We start from the raw sequence: 17,666 nt of genomic DNA on the forward strand, positions 1-17,666 counted from the left end.
CTGGTACCAATACTTCATATGATTCCTCATAGATCTGTTGACTAAGTTTCCATGGCGATTTGGACTTTTGGAAGATTGGTTTTGCATATGGTAACTGCAGGAAAACTATTATGTGCCCACTGTTGGAGAAATTCTAAAAATGCTGCAGGATCCAATTTGAGTCAATCAATGAGATAAAAGGTTTATTCTTCCAAAGTTTTGGGCTTGTCCTGGAGCCCATCATCAGGGAACTCTCTATCTCCAGAAGACATGCACTGGGCTGTTCTATTGTATTTATATAGTTATTGGTTGTGTGTAAGATTTTAGTTGTTAATTAGGGTGTTAATTGTAAGATAAAATCATTAATTTTTTGTTTCCTTGTGCTCATGTGCCCTCTGCTCCTAAATACCTGACAGGTTGATGGTAAATCAGAACTTCTATTGACTGATGAGCAATTTAAGGGAAATGGCTTGATTGGGCCTTGAGCAGAGCCGCATTTGGGAAGTGTGTTCAGATATAGCCAGAGTTCCACCATTGCATTTTATTTTTTTTTATTTTTTTAGTCACACTCCTGTCCCAGCTCTTCAGTGTGGGGAGGAAGCATTAAGTAGACAGAGTGACCAGGTTGATTGGGAAAATTAATATTACTTTGAACAAACCAAGATATTTTTGGTGTTAAAGTTAATCTCTTTTAACTTTATAGTTAAAAAGTCCAGGTGGTGCTGTTTGTATGGTATATTAGTTCCATAATCCATAACCTATTGTGATGCAAACAGAGCCCATATAAAGCAACATGCCACATTACTATTGACCTTATCCACCAGGGATACTATGAAGTTTTTAATTTTCTTTCCAGCTTCCTTATTCTGATTCTTGGTAAATTATTTGACAATCGTGGGAGACATTCTTCATATAATATTTGCATAGTTTTATCAAATTCTGTTTTATTCAAATTGAAAGGGACATTTTCTTCTTTTTACATATAAACACTGCAAGAGTCTGTTCTCTAAAGATCAACAGATAAAGTAAATTCCTTTCATCTGTTGTTTCAAGTATTGCTGTAATTAGGAAAGTTATTGGTGAGTGAATTGTTTCACTGAGACAATGTGCACCTTCTGGGATAAAAAGGGATTTTTAACACAGGCAGTTCAGTATTACATAGAGGGAAACATCAAATTTCAGAAAAGAATAATATGGGGGGAAAAGTATATGTGTATCCTGAACTCATCTTGTTTTTTTCTACATTTTCATTCAGTGGCTGAGATGTCAGAACTGAGTTGTGAATTGTTCTAACACAACCATCCATTATGTTTAGGCAGAAATAGTATGTACCATTAATCACAGGAAGAAAGTTAAGTAAAGATGTAAGCATATTGGAAACAAGGCTTGAAATTCACATAACCTTGATATATTAGGCAAATGTCTATGAAAAGTCTGTGGACCTAAAATGATTAATGGAAAAAGACCAGGCAGAGTTATAATACTCAATCAATTATTCTGTGATATCATTTAAGATATATAAGATGTAAATGGGGTCAAGATTTAAGTTACCCATTTCCCCTAACAGCTGAAATGAAGTGGCTTCACTGACTTAGAAGGGTTTGGGATAGTTAAAAACCACGTTGAGAAGTCACTGGTGACCTCCAGGCCACTCTCTCCAACCCTTCTGGAGAGAGAAAGAGAGAGAGAGAGAGAGAGTAAAGACTTTTTTTTTCTCTAATGTTGATATCGTAGCAATACAAAATAATACCATGTCCCAATTTAAACATTTAGAACACTTTAAAGTTCTCAAAAAAGAGGCTTGTATACTCTGTGTCTATTAAAGCAGATAAACCTTATCAACCTTATATGGTGGCTACATTTTCCTGCCCAACTACTTAATATACTTCAAGATATTTGAACATATGTCTTAGAACATATGTCAGAACGTGTTGTAAAAGTTTTCCTATGCTCCTCCTCCTCCTCCTCCTCCTCCTCCTCTTCTTTTTCTTCTTCTTCTCCTTCGTCTTCATCTTCGTCTTCTTCTTCTCTCTCTCTCTCTCTGTCTTCAAAATATCACATGGGTTGAAAATATATTTAAGTGCTGAGTCTTTTGTGTCTTTTCCACACGTGTATTTTTTTTTTTACTTGCTAGTAAAGTAAGATAAAAGATAAAGTATCTTTCATTGTCTTAATCTCTGTAGCTCCTTACAAATTCTATGACTAGTTGGAAACTGAATGAATAATCTCTTCATATGGCAACTATTGTCAACATGGGGATAATTCAGAATGGGAATGAAATGTCATTGCTTGAAAACAAAAACTCAGACTGCAGTGAACAATAAAATGCTATGAATAAGTGAGGAGAAATTCTGTTGTGGCCCCGCCCTCTGAGCCTGTCCCATCGGAGGAAGAAAGCTCCGAGCATGAGGAAGAGGAGTCAGCCAGGCCTCCCTCTCCAGGCCCCTCCCCTCTGGCATTGTCTCAAGTGCCGGCCGAGGGAGAGGAGACAGCTGATTCGAATCAGAGTGATGAAGAAACATCATTCCTGGACGCACGCCTCCGAAGGCGTGATAAACGTTTGCAGCAGTTTAGGAGGCGTGCTAGGGATTAGAACTGAGTCACTGGACCACACCCCAGAGACTATATAATAGAGGGTGGTGGTCAAGAATTTTTGTGACGAACAAAGCAAACCTTGGATAGTCACTAAAGCCTCGTCCGGAGCTGCTGAGAGAAAGATTTAAAGTGTCGGACATTTGGACTCTTGAGTATTTGTCTTTCTGTTTTACTTTGAAAATAAAGTCACTTGGCAGACGGTGTGTCTATCGCTGCCAAGTGGGAGATAAGAACTGGGTGCATTCCAAAGTGTTTCCTTAACCCTCGACTGGCTGTGTGTGTGTGTGTGGGTACGGGGACAGATCAAATTCAGAAAGCAGAATGAGAAGCATATCTGTGTGCATATACCCATAATGAGCTAATGGGAAGCTCTCGTAGTTATACCACACATGCATATGCTTAGTGGTGGTTCCTGGTACATTTTTATTCCCATCAATCCCTCAATGAACCTGTGTGAATCAGAAGCCCTTGCATATGGGTCTGAATTAAACTAAACTAGGCTTCCAAGCTCACCATATACCAGTGCCTGAAATATAGATTGATTTCCCATTTATTTATTAAATTTTTGTCCTGTTTTCATTACTTTATAAGTAAGTCAAGGCAATGAATATACATAATATTCCTTTCCCCTGCTTTTTTTGCCTACAACAGCCCCTGTAGTAGTATGGTACAGCCCCTGTAGTAGTATGGGTTGAGTAAGACTAACTCGTCCAAACTCACCCAGCTGGTTTTCATGCCTAAGGCAGGACTATAATTCACAGTGTCCTAGCTTCTAGGCCACCACCTACCCACTCACCAAACACTCCAGGTGATTTGAATAACATAGTCCTGAGAAATCTTAGTTCAGTGACAGAACTGAATGCTTTTCAAGTTCCTCTTTCTTTTCTTAGAAAGATATTTCTGGAACAAGTAATCATACTGAGATTGATTAACTAATACTTCCTGCTTTAGCTATTGTTGAGTAGTTATAAAGATAGTTTTTAGCCTTAACTATACTTTAGATAATTATGACCTGCGCATCTTGGGAGCAATTAATCTACTTCAATACAAACAGTCAACATCCACATTTTAGAGAATACAGAAAGATCAGAAAAGTTTGTAATGAATAACAATGTGTAATTGTTTATCAGAATCTATCAAAAAGAAAACTTAATAGATGTGTTTACAGATAGTTCTGTGTTTCTAAGCCAGATAATTTATAATTTAATCTATAAATTTTGTATCAGCATCCAAAGGCATTTTATTCATACTGCTTACACATTTTTAGGATGTATAATAATGTTCTAAAGTTCCTGAAGACCCATTAGAAGAGTTGGGCTTGAAACTTTTTGTTTAACTTGGCCAAAGGTAAAGTTCAGAATCAAGACCAGGGCCAGATCACAAATTCTTGTTTCTGTACCCTTTTGTCTTAATAGCAAGTTTCAAAATTTGGTGAGTTTAACTAAATTTAACTAAATTTCAAGGTCTCGGATAAACAGTAGCTTCCAGTCAGCTTCATTTAAAAACTTTGTCTTATTCTGTCTTTTTTATGTTTGTGATAAATGAGGATACTAAGCAGCAAACTGAAGCGATGCATGTGAATTTCACCAGGAGAATGAGCTAGCATAATTTCTAGATAAAGAAGCTAGAAGGGTTGGGTTACCTCTTTCTGTTACCTCATAGAACAAAGGTAACAAAGGAAGAAATGATAATTCTTGCAGGATCTTGACATTTAAATGAATGTTTTTGCTTTGCTCATGAAAATTATAGAGCTTGGTGCTATCTATTATTGAATTAGCAAAGCTTGTTAGAAACAGTTTCTTAGTGCCGTTAAGAAGGAAATGTTACGGCAGAATGAACTAAAGAACATACTTGTGCTCCCTTGCTGATCCTCTCACGTGATCCATTTAATTTAGAATATTGATTTACGCATATCATTTAAATGTTCAGTGTTATGGTAGTTCTGTATACATTCCATATCAATTGCTGCCTTTCTTAGCCCTTGGTTAGACACTGCTCGCTGCCTGGAAGCTTAATTTGGAATCATTCCTATGGAAATTATTGACTTAATTTCTAGTGGTTCAGTAGTGTGGCAAACTGAAGCTAGATTTCAACCAGAGTAACTTGGATGAACATTTCGATTTAAACCTCAGTTTACCAGGTTTAAATAATCACTGTATTTCGGCCTATGTATTGAGGTTGTGGTGGAGTAAACTGCCGCAGATTCTGTTTATGCTCGCCTAAACTCTTTTAGAGAATATTTATATTCAAATTGTAACATTTATGTATTGCAGATTGACATATGACAGTAGCCATCAAATTATTTGCTGCATAAAATGAAAACTGATGATCTTTGTTTTGCCATGTTTTTATCTTTATTTAGTCAATTCATACCCTGCCATCTGCTCTAATGAGTAGCTAATGATGTCAATAATGAATATGGTTGTTATTCTAATCTGTTATTATTCACTGGAATTTTGAATTTTGTTGTTAAATTATATAAAGTGATAGGTGGGTCCATCATATGGTTTAGCATGATGACTACGCATTTTGAAACTTTTTTTCAATTGCATGGAATTTGATCTCTTCAGACAACATTTCATGCCATTGTAGAAAGTCAGCACCCATCCTCCTAGAAGAATGAAATATTTTGAGGAATACTTTAAAAAGGCAGAATATGATATTTCCCTAAAGGAGGAATGGAGAAACATGCTCTTTGAGACAGAAAGCAGCCTTCCCCTTCCTTAATAGCCCACAGCAAATGTCAGCACTTAAGAGATAAAGAGCTTATTGAAAACTAGATAGCACTATTCATAAGCAAATACTGTCACCCAAAAGCCAAACCAGGACAAAGCCATTAAGCCACAATAGGAATTACCCAACACCCTTTCAGACATTGCATCACCCTCAGAAACGTCAACCAAACTTAGCTCAGATGAACACCTAGGATTTGTACTTTGCCTATAGAGCCAGCTATGACCTGTATATAACCCCTACATGGCCCAATGGGAGTCTGACAACAGCCAATAGAATACATGTTCTTGCACAGGAAGAGGAAGCTCAAATGCAAAGCTCAAGAGAAGGTATAAAAAAACCCCACTCTCAACTCCATTTTGGCAGCTGCACCAGAACCATGTGCTTGGTGGTTTTGTTCATCATTAAAACCATCTTTCCAATTAGCCTCAATGTTTCCAGTGTCTTTCTCCTGGCTTGGAACTGAACCAGATGGATAATTCTTCCCACACCACTGAAATTACATATTTTCAGAGAAAAGAAATTAACTAACCCTACTAATAATTACAGGAATTTGTGTTGTCCCAAAAGTCAATAAAATATATTGATAACACTTTATGCAGATATTCAACTAATAATGCAGTTTATTCAACTAATTTTTTGGTTCTGGTTGTGCTGTTTTTTTTAATGACTTTAACTTTTGTAATTGTAATAGTATCTAATAATTTATTGACTAAGTCATGGAGTTCCCTGGTAGGTTTATTCAAGTAATAATGTTTGTTTATATGGAGAATCAATTGAGTAAATTACTATTAATTGTTCAACATGCAGTTCCTGAACCAATTCAAAGGAACACTCTTATATAATATAAATAGTTACATGCTTAACTGGTTTGTATTTAATTGTTAATCTGTTTGATGAATTAATAGTTTATTTCAAATTGAGATTTTTTTTTCTGTAGAAAATGTGTAAAATTAAAGAACATTAGAATTACCTAACAATGAGATAGGAGGCATATACATTTAATAAATGATAAAATTACATAATATCTTTATAGATGTTTCAGTAGCTAGGCATTTTTTGACTTCTTGTTCTAACAGAGTGCACACTGCCTTACTCCTAAATATGTGTAAATTTCATATGGTAATTAAACTGGGTGGAAACAATAAATTCGAACAAAGATCTCTGTAGGACAAGCAGTGTAAAGGAAAAACTTGACCCTTTTCCACAAGAGCAGAGACAAAAAATAGTTATTGAACGAGATAATGAAGGTAAAGATAAAGGTTCCCCTCGTACATATGTGCTAGTCATTCCCGACTCTAGGGGGCAGTGCTCATCTCTGTTTCAAAGCCGAAGAGCCAGTGCTGTCCGAAGACATCTCCGTGGTCATGTGGCCGGCATGACTCAACAGCAAAGGCACACTGAACACCATTACCTTCCCACCAAAGATGGTCCCTATTTTTCTACTTGCATTTTTTACATGCTTTCAAACTGCTAGGTTGGCCAAAGCTGGGACAAGTAACGGGAGCTCACCCTTTTATGCAGCACTAGGGATTCGAACAGCTGAACAACAGTTTCGATCGACAAGCTCAGCATCTTAGCCACTGAGCCATCACGTCTCCTGAGACCATGAAAGAGCCAGCTAATTATACTTGTAGGTTTGACCCAGATATATTCTTTAATAATACTTTTAGAATGTTCAGGACACAGATATCCGCTGAGAAGAACCATCACAAAATTACAAATATTAGTTAAGACTATGAAATCCATGTCTTCTCCTTTTTTTATATACATTGTAACAGACATAAAAAAGCAGCAGGGCTTCAATCTCCTTACTATGGTCACCATCTTGATTTTTTTTTAACCCCCTGCAGATACCCTTCATTCATATTCCAATGCATAGATATGTAACTTTCCATAGAAGATTGCTCAATTTCCTGTATAGGTTGTTCATAATTCTCAACTCAATTTCATATCACACAATAGTGAATATAAAGTTTCACAGGAAAATATTTTAACCGAAAGAAACTTCTTAAGCATGGCAGTGTTGTAACGAAGACAAAATGTTCCCTGATCAAATAATAAAATTAGCATTCAAGATATTAGGATTTGTTTGATATTTACTAGGGTAAAAATAAGGTACATGAAATAGAAACATGATAGGAGACACTTTCTTTGTTTCATGCCTTATTTGAGGGTCAGGAAAAAAAATTATTTGCATATTAATGCTTTACGAGGTCAAAGATGTATTTGGAAAACATGTTGACCTAGTGCATTAAACTGGGAAATCATATCAACTTGATTCAACCATTTGAATCAGTGTGATTCATTCAATCAATTAATCAAGTCAATGTGTTGAATTGGATCTGGTGGGATTCACATTTAACTACTTACCTTCATAATCAGGATTGCAGAAATGGCAGATGCCCTGGTAAAACAACCTACATTTTCACATACAAGAATTCTTAAGATCGGTGCACCTTATTCTCTGCTCTCAAAAGACATGTTCTCCTCCAAATGTAAACATCTATCTAGCCTTATTTTATGTGGCAGGCAATATTAGCTGTGTGTCAACCAGGTTTCTGAGGAACTACAGTTCAGGCCAACCTTCTTTTCTAAGTTCACATTGAATCCATTTTTCCAACTTTAGAGGCATCCTATGTAATCCCAAAATGTGTGGTTGATGAATAATCTCTTTTATTATATGAGACAATTAGCAATTATTTTGTAGGTAAGACTAAAACATGCCTTTAAATGAGCCATAGGAATAATATTTTTCATATAGACAGTACAATTATTTATAGAAATGTGTTTCATCTCTTTTTAAAAGCTATGAACTTCTCCCGGCTTTTATATACTGAAAGAGATGCACAGGGGGAAAAAAGAAAAACATTTTGTTTTCCCCATTTTATAGTACTTAATGTTCCCAGCACAACTGGAGGTAGAAAAAAACGACTTTGAAAAATGGTTCTCTTGTATGAATCTTTTTACCCAATTGTGCAATACTTTCAATCCCTAAGAAAGCAGATTAAATAACATTATATAAAATATGCTACAAATCAGATTTTTTTTTAAAGAAGTATCTATTATTAATAATGGCTGACATTTCTATTTTTCACTGATTTCCAAGACAACCTTCATGTGTCTTGAGCTATTTGTCTCTTTCAGAAAAAGAGGATGACTCTTCAGTGAAAGAAAGAGCTTCATCTCTGGCTTCATTTTTCATTCAAAGCTCCTTTAATACACAACATTCAGATTCATGAAGGACAGGTTACAGCTCTCTACGTTTGAAAAGAATTCTAGAAAGGAACTCATTAGAGACACTAATCTTAGTGATGCTCTATACAGAGAAAGAGAAAAAATGTGGAGATTGGCCTGATAGAATCAATTATGAGAAATTTTAAAAAATCAGTTGAGTGTATCTGCTCTACAGAAAGTACTTATATCCAATTTTTTAATCTTGATTTTGTTTTGTTTCTGAGTCATTTTCCAGAATGGGAAGGAAGAGAGAGTTGTTGTTTTTTTCCTCGTCCACCTTTGCTTAAAAAAACTGTGGAGGCTTTTTTTAGGTGAGCACATATCCTGTTAAGTAAATATAACTCTGGAACACGTATATATCCAACATTACTAGTGGCTTCTAAACTTTTCCATTGTTCCAAGAGTATTGGCAATCTTATGAAAATCCATGAATTAGTTCTATTTATGTCATTTTGCATGCTTCATAAAACAAGACAATATTATGTAATGCAGTCATGTTCTTCCATACATGAATTTACATTGTCTTCTTTGGTATTTCTTAACATACATACGATTTTGAGGTACGTGACAATTCTTTACTGCTCCATTGCTGTAAAGGGTTCATGTTTAGGTTAATCTTTTGGAAATATGTCTTGCTGAAATTCAGTGGATATGGTGAAAGGTGGACACTGTGGACTAGATTTAAAACTGAGTTGCAGACTTATGAGAGATACTATACTGCAGAAAAGCATGACAGTATATATGTATATATTTTATGTATTTATTGGACTTATCAATTGTAACAAGCATACATACCTGACAATCATAAATTAATACTATGAGTCAGATGATCCTGATGACTAATATGGGTGATTTTCATACCAACGACACTTGACTGTCATCGAAGTGATATAGAGTCTGTCCTCATTACTATTATTCTGGTACAAGGATGGCTGAAGGACTCTGGAATATGTCACTAGTAGAAAAATTGCCTCCACAAAGATCAGAATTACACATTCCCTTTAACACAGAGGTATATAAACTGTTTTATGCAAAGGATTACACTTGACCTTTCAAGGGCATGTCAGGGCCACATTCAAAAGAGTGGGTAAATTCAGGGCAAAAATTAAGTTTAAATTAAAGATATTTGCCTAAAGGAATTATTACTCATGTACATAACAGTTCATCAAGTAAAAAAATGACAATTCAGTTACAGTTTTCAGGGAGCTCTGAAGGTAGCACCCTAGAGTTTAAAAGAAAGAATTTTTACCAATCAGAATAGAGCTGGAAAGGACCTTGGAGATCTTCTAATCCAACCCCTGGTCCAGCAGCAGACCATATACCATTTCAGACAAATGATTGTCCAGTCTCTTCTTAAAAACCTCCAGTGATGAAGCATCCACAACTTCTGATGGCAAGCTGTTTCACTAGCTAATTGTCTTCACCAGTGGTAGGATTCAAATAATTTAACAACCTGCCCCAATGACCGGTTGGGTAGGCATGGCTGGGTGGTCATGTGACTGCCCTAAATACCAATCATTAGATTAGAAACGGGAGAATACACATTGAAGATCAATGACTCACAGTCATCATGGAAATCTAAACCATTCTGTCCAAATACTTTTCATCAGCAATACCTCCCAAGCTTATCAGGATCACAATAAAATTAGTACATGCCACAGATATCTAAATAAGCTTCAAGCCTTTAGAAAACTAAAACAAATTGGAGGGAGGATCCACACCCCTACCCTTTTTTAAATCTTACTATGAGTGAGCAATCATGTGCCTTGGCCACTCCAAAGCAATGCAAGCGACTCCTATCCCAAAGGTGCTTTTTCAAGAGGCAACTGGAAACCAAGAAATTCCAGTTGCTCTTGAAAAAAGTACCTTTGGGACAACCATGACCTGGATGACTAGAGAAAATCCATAGACAAGAGATTCCTGTTCTCAGTGAACTGATGAAGCACCCTTTTCCACCCAGGAGAAGCAATCCCTAGATCCATCTGCATCACTTAAAGATAGCACTGGGCTCACTCAGCTCACAAGATATCCTAAGGAAATCATCCAGTTTTAAGGAAATATTGGAGGGAAGAAGGAAAGATGCAGATTGAAAAAGATTTGTTTTTCTAGTCAGCATTGCTTAACTCAATCAGCAGGCAGCGGGCGATCCAAAAAGTTTACCTCATTGCTTTTCCATCAGTGGAGGGGAGGAGACCTCCAGAAGCCCCTTTTTTTGTAACAAACAAACAAAGAAGCAAAGACTAGCCATATCGCTCCATTTAGAGAAGATTATGGATCCAGGGAACAAAGAGGCCTGTGATCGCCCCCTCCCACCCTTAATTGGGGATGGAGGAGGTGTCTTGGGGGATTTAGCTATATTGGAAATGAAGCGGGAAAACCCACATTCCCAATGCAGGAGACAAGACCACAAAAGTTGGAGAACACAGGTTTATTTGCTAGCAAAGGTTCGGAGCATTCACATGTCAGATTCTGAACCCTGGGCTACGCTCAAGGTGTACCTTTTATACATTTTGCAATTCTAGCCACGCCAGAGGCGTTACGCTTCTGACTCTATTTCCATATATGGGTACACTGTCTGTTACTTTCCGTGAACACTTCTGGTAATATGTTTCTTAATATAAGTTCATTACAGGGATGATATAGAACATAGGTCATTAAGCTCATCAGTATATTTAACAAGTTCCTTATTTCTGTTCCTTGTACTTTCCTGAAGTTTGCAACATAACTTCTGCTCCAACGTCAGTACCTCAGAAAACAATATAATACTGTGCATGATACAATACTTAGATTAATATGATTTATAGTATAAGACCCTCCTGTCGCAGAAGTACACTCCAAAAGGACAGTGCCAAGAACCACTAAAGCAGTGTAAAAAGCCTAAAACAACCCTTCCTCTTTAAAAAAGTCACCACTGCTTAGTTCTGTCCATGTAGAAGTAGTACCATTAAGGACTATTCATTGAGTACCGTTTGTCAGTCAGTTACAAATCCATCTGGTGGTGATGCTGTCTATCCCATATTTTTCTAGCTTACAAAGAAGTAGGTTGTGGTCTAATTTGTCGAATGCCTATCAAACTTGGGGTAGAGTCATACACTCTTATTTTAGACTCTGATTGGCATTTCTATATATGGTAGGAACATAAAGCTGTTTACTTAAAATAATAAGTGACAAAAATTATCATTTTAGTTTTGTCACCTGTAAATTACATCATTATTGTAATGTATAATGTCCATTTTTGTTCAGTAGAGAGCCACATTCTGTTAATTTCCAGTTAGAATTTTCACTATGGAAGTGAGCTTCGGTGGAGGCTGCAAACTGAATGAAATGTTATCAAATGAGTTTAAGCAGTTCTCCTTTTCAGTTTACAACATGGTACTTTTAGCTAAGAAAAAAAATGACAATTGGACATATTCATTTCTTTAATTATATATTTGAACTATTTGAATTATAAGAATCCATTCTATTAGATTTATGTGGTTAAGAAAATAGTTTCTAACACAGCACAACTTGATGCCTTTGGAATCTTCATGAGAAAGCTATAAAAACCATGATGTTTTCCAACTTTCTCTAGTGGATATTATGCTCTAATCATAGAAGTTTCATGTTAGACATCATGAAATCTGTCATATGTAAATTTCTAAGATGCAGATTAGAAATGTAGAGTTTGCAATTATGCAAACTATGGAAGAAGAATCATTTCCCAAACTCTGTGCTGTGATTTTAATCAGTCAGTTCATTTTATAGTTTCTAATGTAATCTTACAGAAGGCTCTAGATGTTCATTTCTAAATTATCTGCTTTTATTAAATAGATATTAGATATATATTTAATTTTTATTCACAATGAAGGAATATTACCAGTAGTGCTCAATTTACAACCATTCATTTAGCGACCATTTGAAGTTATACAAATAAATAAAGCTTATAATTTTGTATCTAATTAAATTATAAATTAATTATAGAAGTGGGTATAAATATAGTCCAATAGTTTTCAAATCACAGTCTTTTCTGAACCTTTCAAATAATCCTTATTTCTTAATTTCCCTGTTTCTGTTTTCCAAGTCCAAGATGTCTGGTCTTCCTTTTAGTGCTTAGTCACCATCCACTGCCCAAATCTTAATACTTCCTTCTTTCTTTGACCGTGATCTTTTATTTTTATTTTTAACTATTTTTAAAAATAGTTCACCACAGTCTACGTCTTTCACCTCAGATTCAGTGTCTTTTGCTGCTACTCTGCAACCAGGTCAGATTGTCAATCAGTTTCTCTTCTTCCCCTTTGCCACCACTCCTCGTACTCCTCTCGCTCCCACCACTAAGTCGCTACTTCTTTCATTTTGGAGGCTCACTTATCAGCTTCTTTATAGGATCCTCCAATTCAGAGAAGCAGCTTGTGTCCCATTCAGCTCCAATAAAAATCCACTGACACTTTTCGCTGTTTCTCTCTCTTTGCTTCAAATTTAATTCAATCAGGCCGTCATGCCTCCGGACCCAACCATGATGGTCGGTCTCTTTCACACTGGTTTTAAAGAGTTATCTCCTGCTGTGGCGGGGGATCGTTCCTCTCCCCATCACCTCGAAAGTATTCCCTATTTCAAGCAGACCCCTCCAGGGTCCATCTTTGCCTTTTTCAGGCTTCCAAATGTGAAAAATCTGACAAAGAAGAATGAGCGCCATTCCTCCATGCCGCACCACTGTGACACAACTGTAAAAAAAAATGACATAACTGTTTTTCCCATTTACGACCTTTGCAACATCTTCACAATTACGTGATCAAAATTTGGATGCTTGGCAACTGGCATGTTTCATCGGGTAATGTGATCACCTTTTGCAACTGTCTGACAAGCAGTAAATGGGGAAGCCAGATTCACTTAACAGCTGTGTTACTAACTTAACAGCTGCAGTGATTCATTTAGCAAGTGTGGCAAGTAAGATCATAAAATGGGACAAAACTCGCTTAGCAACTGTCTCACTTAGCAACAGAAATTTTGGACTGTGGTCATAAGTCAAGGACTACCTATATTATGATACATTATGGTTTTCTACACGAATGTTGAAATAAATTGGAGTATCTCATATTGACAATTTAAAGGAATAGGATTGTTAAGAATGTTATGCACATATATTTCCTATGGTCTCTGGTGGAGACTAACATATTCATTTTAATGTGGACGCTAGAAATTAGAATGTAAAATTAATGACGCAGGTTGGCTGCCAAATTGAATAGTCTCTTGTACATCCAGATGCACACATGCTCACACACTCTGTGAATGTAAAAATATAAACAATTGAAAACTATTCCTCCAGAATGGTCTGGTTATCACCTTTGGTAGAAGTTCAGAACTGTATATATCACACAACTTATTCTGAACCTGCTGCATTAGATGTTACAAGAATACTACTCCATTGAAATATTTAAGTAATACTGAAATGTTGGCTCAAATGATTCTACATATAATGGGAAGTGGATATTATTCTGTGCTACTCTGTAAATGCAGCATGTCTTGGACTAGCCAAAAACCCACCATTTCTTTTACACAACAATCCGTTTTTTTTGTTTTCCCTACACGTGATTTTTTTTAAACAAACTATGTAAATTTAAAAAATGGTTTTGTTAAATATAAAATTATCAGAAATGCTTATTGATTAACTCCAGATCTTCTGGAGTTTGTTTCCTTCCTTCCTTCCTTCCTTCCTTCCTTCCTTCCTTCCTTCCTTCCTTCCTTCCTTCCTTCCTTTCTTCCCCCCTATTTCCAAATATAGCTTTTAGCTTTTCTGGAATCCTAAAAAGGATCTCCTAAGAACAGTTTACCCATTTCATGGTTTACTAAGATTTATTGTATGCAGTTCATCCATCATAATCCTTCTTCTTAAGAAGATGTCATGCAGCTTTGCTTATCTCTTGCTCTATTTTGCTCACAAGCAATAGAATTCTATAGAATGTTTAAAGCTTAAAAAAACAGAAAAACTAACAGAAGTTCTTAAGAATGAGAATACTGTGAATAGTTGCCAGATAAAATTCCTGTTAGTGCAGAATTTATTCTAAAATGGGAGATATACTCAAGTTTTCTTAAATATTCAATAGCTAAGTGGTTTTCAAGTTGTTGAGGTTTTTTTCCCTTACTGTTGAAGAAATATATTTAAAACTGAATGCACTTCTATGTTTAAAACAGCAATTCTGCCATAATTGTCTGACTTTACAGAGGAAGAGGCCTCAACAAGTAACTCCTTGGAAATTGAATTTTTAAAATCGTTAGCCTAGCCTTCACCTTTTATATGTTTGCTGCAAGCATTGCTCTAGAAAAAGCTGCATTCTCTTTTGACTGTACTATTATTTTTAAAAAGTTAGGCTGTTGACCTGGTTAATTTCATTGATGCAAATAGCTTTCTAATTCTATTTATAATAACATTATTAAATTCTTCCTAGGCTAAGAAGTTATACTCCCACAACCTCAGCATTTAAAAAGGGATGCAAGATACATCACTGTCACAATTTTTCTTATTAATCTTTGCATTGGTTTTTGTTTGCTCTTTCAGTAACTTGTGTTTTAAATATTAACTGCACTGAATTCTTGACTGAGCAGAAGGGGGAAAGGGGAGGGGAGGAGAGGAAATGGGAGAGGATGGAAGGGATTGTCAGGCATGAAGAATAAGGATTACACATTAAGTTCCAGTTAAGATTTATTACTCAGGTCCATACACATGAATATAGTCCAGTAATGGTCAGAACTAAATTGATACCAGGTAAGAGTTAACAGAATTCAAGGGTGGCTTGTGGAAATGTAAAGACTCCAAACTTATTCCTCTCTTGACTCCACCCCCAGACTCATCTTCTTCTTCTCCTACAGGGTTATCTTAAATGATATGCAGATGCTTTCCTCAGAGAATGAATAATTTGAAGCTGCTTATTTACAGAAAGTTTGTTACAGAAAAGAATCAAAAGTACTCATCTCTGCTAATCTGATGAGGTAGACTCCATTCTACCACTTTAGCATTCACCTTTTGCTATGTTTCATAACTAAACCATATTGATATTTTGTAGACACTTCATAAATGTATCATTTCCCCTACATTCATTGTAACCAGGAGTGGGCTGCTGGGGGTTTGCAGGGGTTCGGGAGAACCTCTAGCTAAGATTCTGTGCAGTTCGGAGAACCCCCAAATCCTACTCCTGGCTGGCCCTGCCCACCCCTCCCTTCCCTTCCCCAGAGTCCCCATGTGGCCCATTTTGGATTCAGGTAAGTGCAGGGCATGCAGGGAGGCTCGGGGAAGGCGAAAAATGGACCTACCAGAGGTTTGGCCCCATTTCCAGCCTCCAGAGACACACACTCCCCACAGTGGTGAAGGAGACTGACTAGACCACGCCCACCATGGCCATACCACCCAGCAACTGGGCAGAGAACCCTTGCTAAAATTTTTGAAGCCCACCCCTGATTGTAACCCATTAATGAATGGTTTAAAACCATTGCAAACCTAACTCTGCCCTTCTATCTTCAGCATTTTTATTGACACTGCCCCTCCCCCTTTCTCTTTGACAACCATATCCATATACTTTCATGCCATCAATAGGGAAATATCACTTGTAGGGAAAACTTTTCTTTGAAAGTTGACATACAGCATTTCAAATTACATGCTCACACAAATTTAAGGGCCAAATGAAAGAAGAGTACGCACATATAATTATATAATTTATTACTTTTAATTGCTCACAAGGGAAAAACACCTAATTCATTAGTAAATTCTAGGTAGAATAATTTTAAAAATAAATCAAGTAAAAACTGGAACATAATATTGTAATAGTTGGTTTTCAGAATAATAACATTATGAAAGCAGAAAGCTGCAAGCTTCCCCATTATCAACGAAGAGACTTATCTTTCAATAAATCATGCTACAGAGTTCTCCGTGACAACTATACTTGGAAAATATCACTTTAAGTTTTAGTTAACTTCCAAAAATCCTGACAAACATATTGAGAGAATGATGGGTATGATGGCAAATAAAAGTCAATGGAAAGTATGATACAGTCTCTGAAGTGGGAGAATATATATGCTGGCTGTTCATACAAGAGAGCTATGCCATTACAGAACCACAGAAAAGGAAAACCTGGGAGACCCAGAAGGAAGGAACAGTGCAGCAACAGCAAACTGTCTGCCAATCTTTTTCTTCTCTCTCCTTCAAAAAGATCTTGCTACCTTTCCAAATTATTGTCACCAGGAATGATGCTTGGTCACAAGGCTCACTCATAGTTTTGAATTCGCCCTCATTTACATTAAGGTAACATATGAGCTAGTTGTTCCCGACTCAAGGGGGCAGTGTTCATCTCCGTTTCAAAGCTGAAGAGCCAGCGCTGTCCAAAGATGTTTCCGTGGTCATGTGGCCAGCATGACTAAATGACTAAAGGCACACGGAACACTGTTACATTCCCACCAAAGGTGGTCCCTATTTTTCTACTTGCATTTTTTACGTCCTTTTGAACTGCTAGGTTGGCAGAAGCTAGGACAAGTAACAGGAGCTTACTCCATTACGCGGCACTAGGGATTTGAACCACTGAACCTTTTGATCAACAAGCTCAGCGTCTTAGCCACTGAGCCACCGCATCCCTTATCATATACTTACATTACTAAAACTTAAATGGAGGAAACCAACTTAACTGAATATGCCCGTCTCATGAGTTTGAAAACTATTGTAGATTGTTCCATCTATTTCTGGGTTTGGGCACCCCAGTAAATTCAGAGCAGAGAGCTAAACTTTTTATAAAACTGCTCTGGGAACTACAGCATGCCTGATAAAAACCTTTGGGGTGGATTGATGTTCTGTCTGTAGAAGCGTCTTCTCCACAAAGCTGATTGTTTCTACAGTATAGGATCAGTTTTTCCTGAAGTCAGAGCACTGAGGTCCTAGGCTTGCATTATGCTGTCAAGTTTGATCAGGAAATAACACTGTGTGGAAACATTTAGTTGGCTGCGATTGCATTGTATTAACACCAGCAGAATAGAAATCCATCCTTTCCTTCTGTTATCACTGCAGGGGAATGTTGAGGAACTCTCCTGCTTATATGTAATTTAAAGATAATTTCTCTGCATGTCACTTGGCTAGAATTCTCTGATGTACTGCATTGATCCCCAGG

This window comes from Pantherophis guttatus, chromosome 8, assembly GCF_059756535.1.
Source record: "Pantherophis guttatus breed Tessera chromosome 8, ASM5975653v1, whole genome shotgun sequence".
NCBI classification, from domain to species: Eukaryota; Metazoa; Chordata; class Lepidosauria; order Squamata; family Colubridae; genus Pantherophis; species Pantherophis guttatus.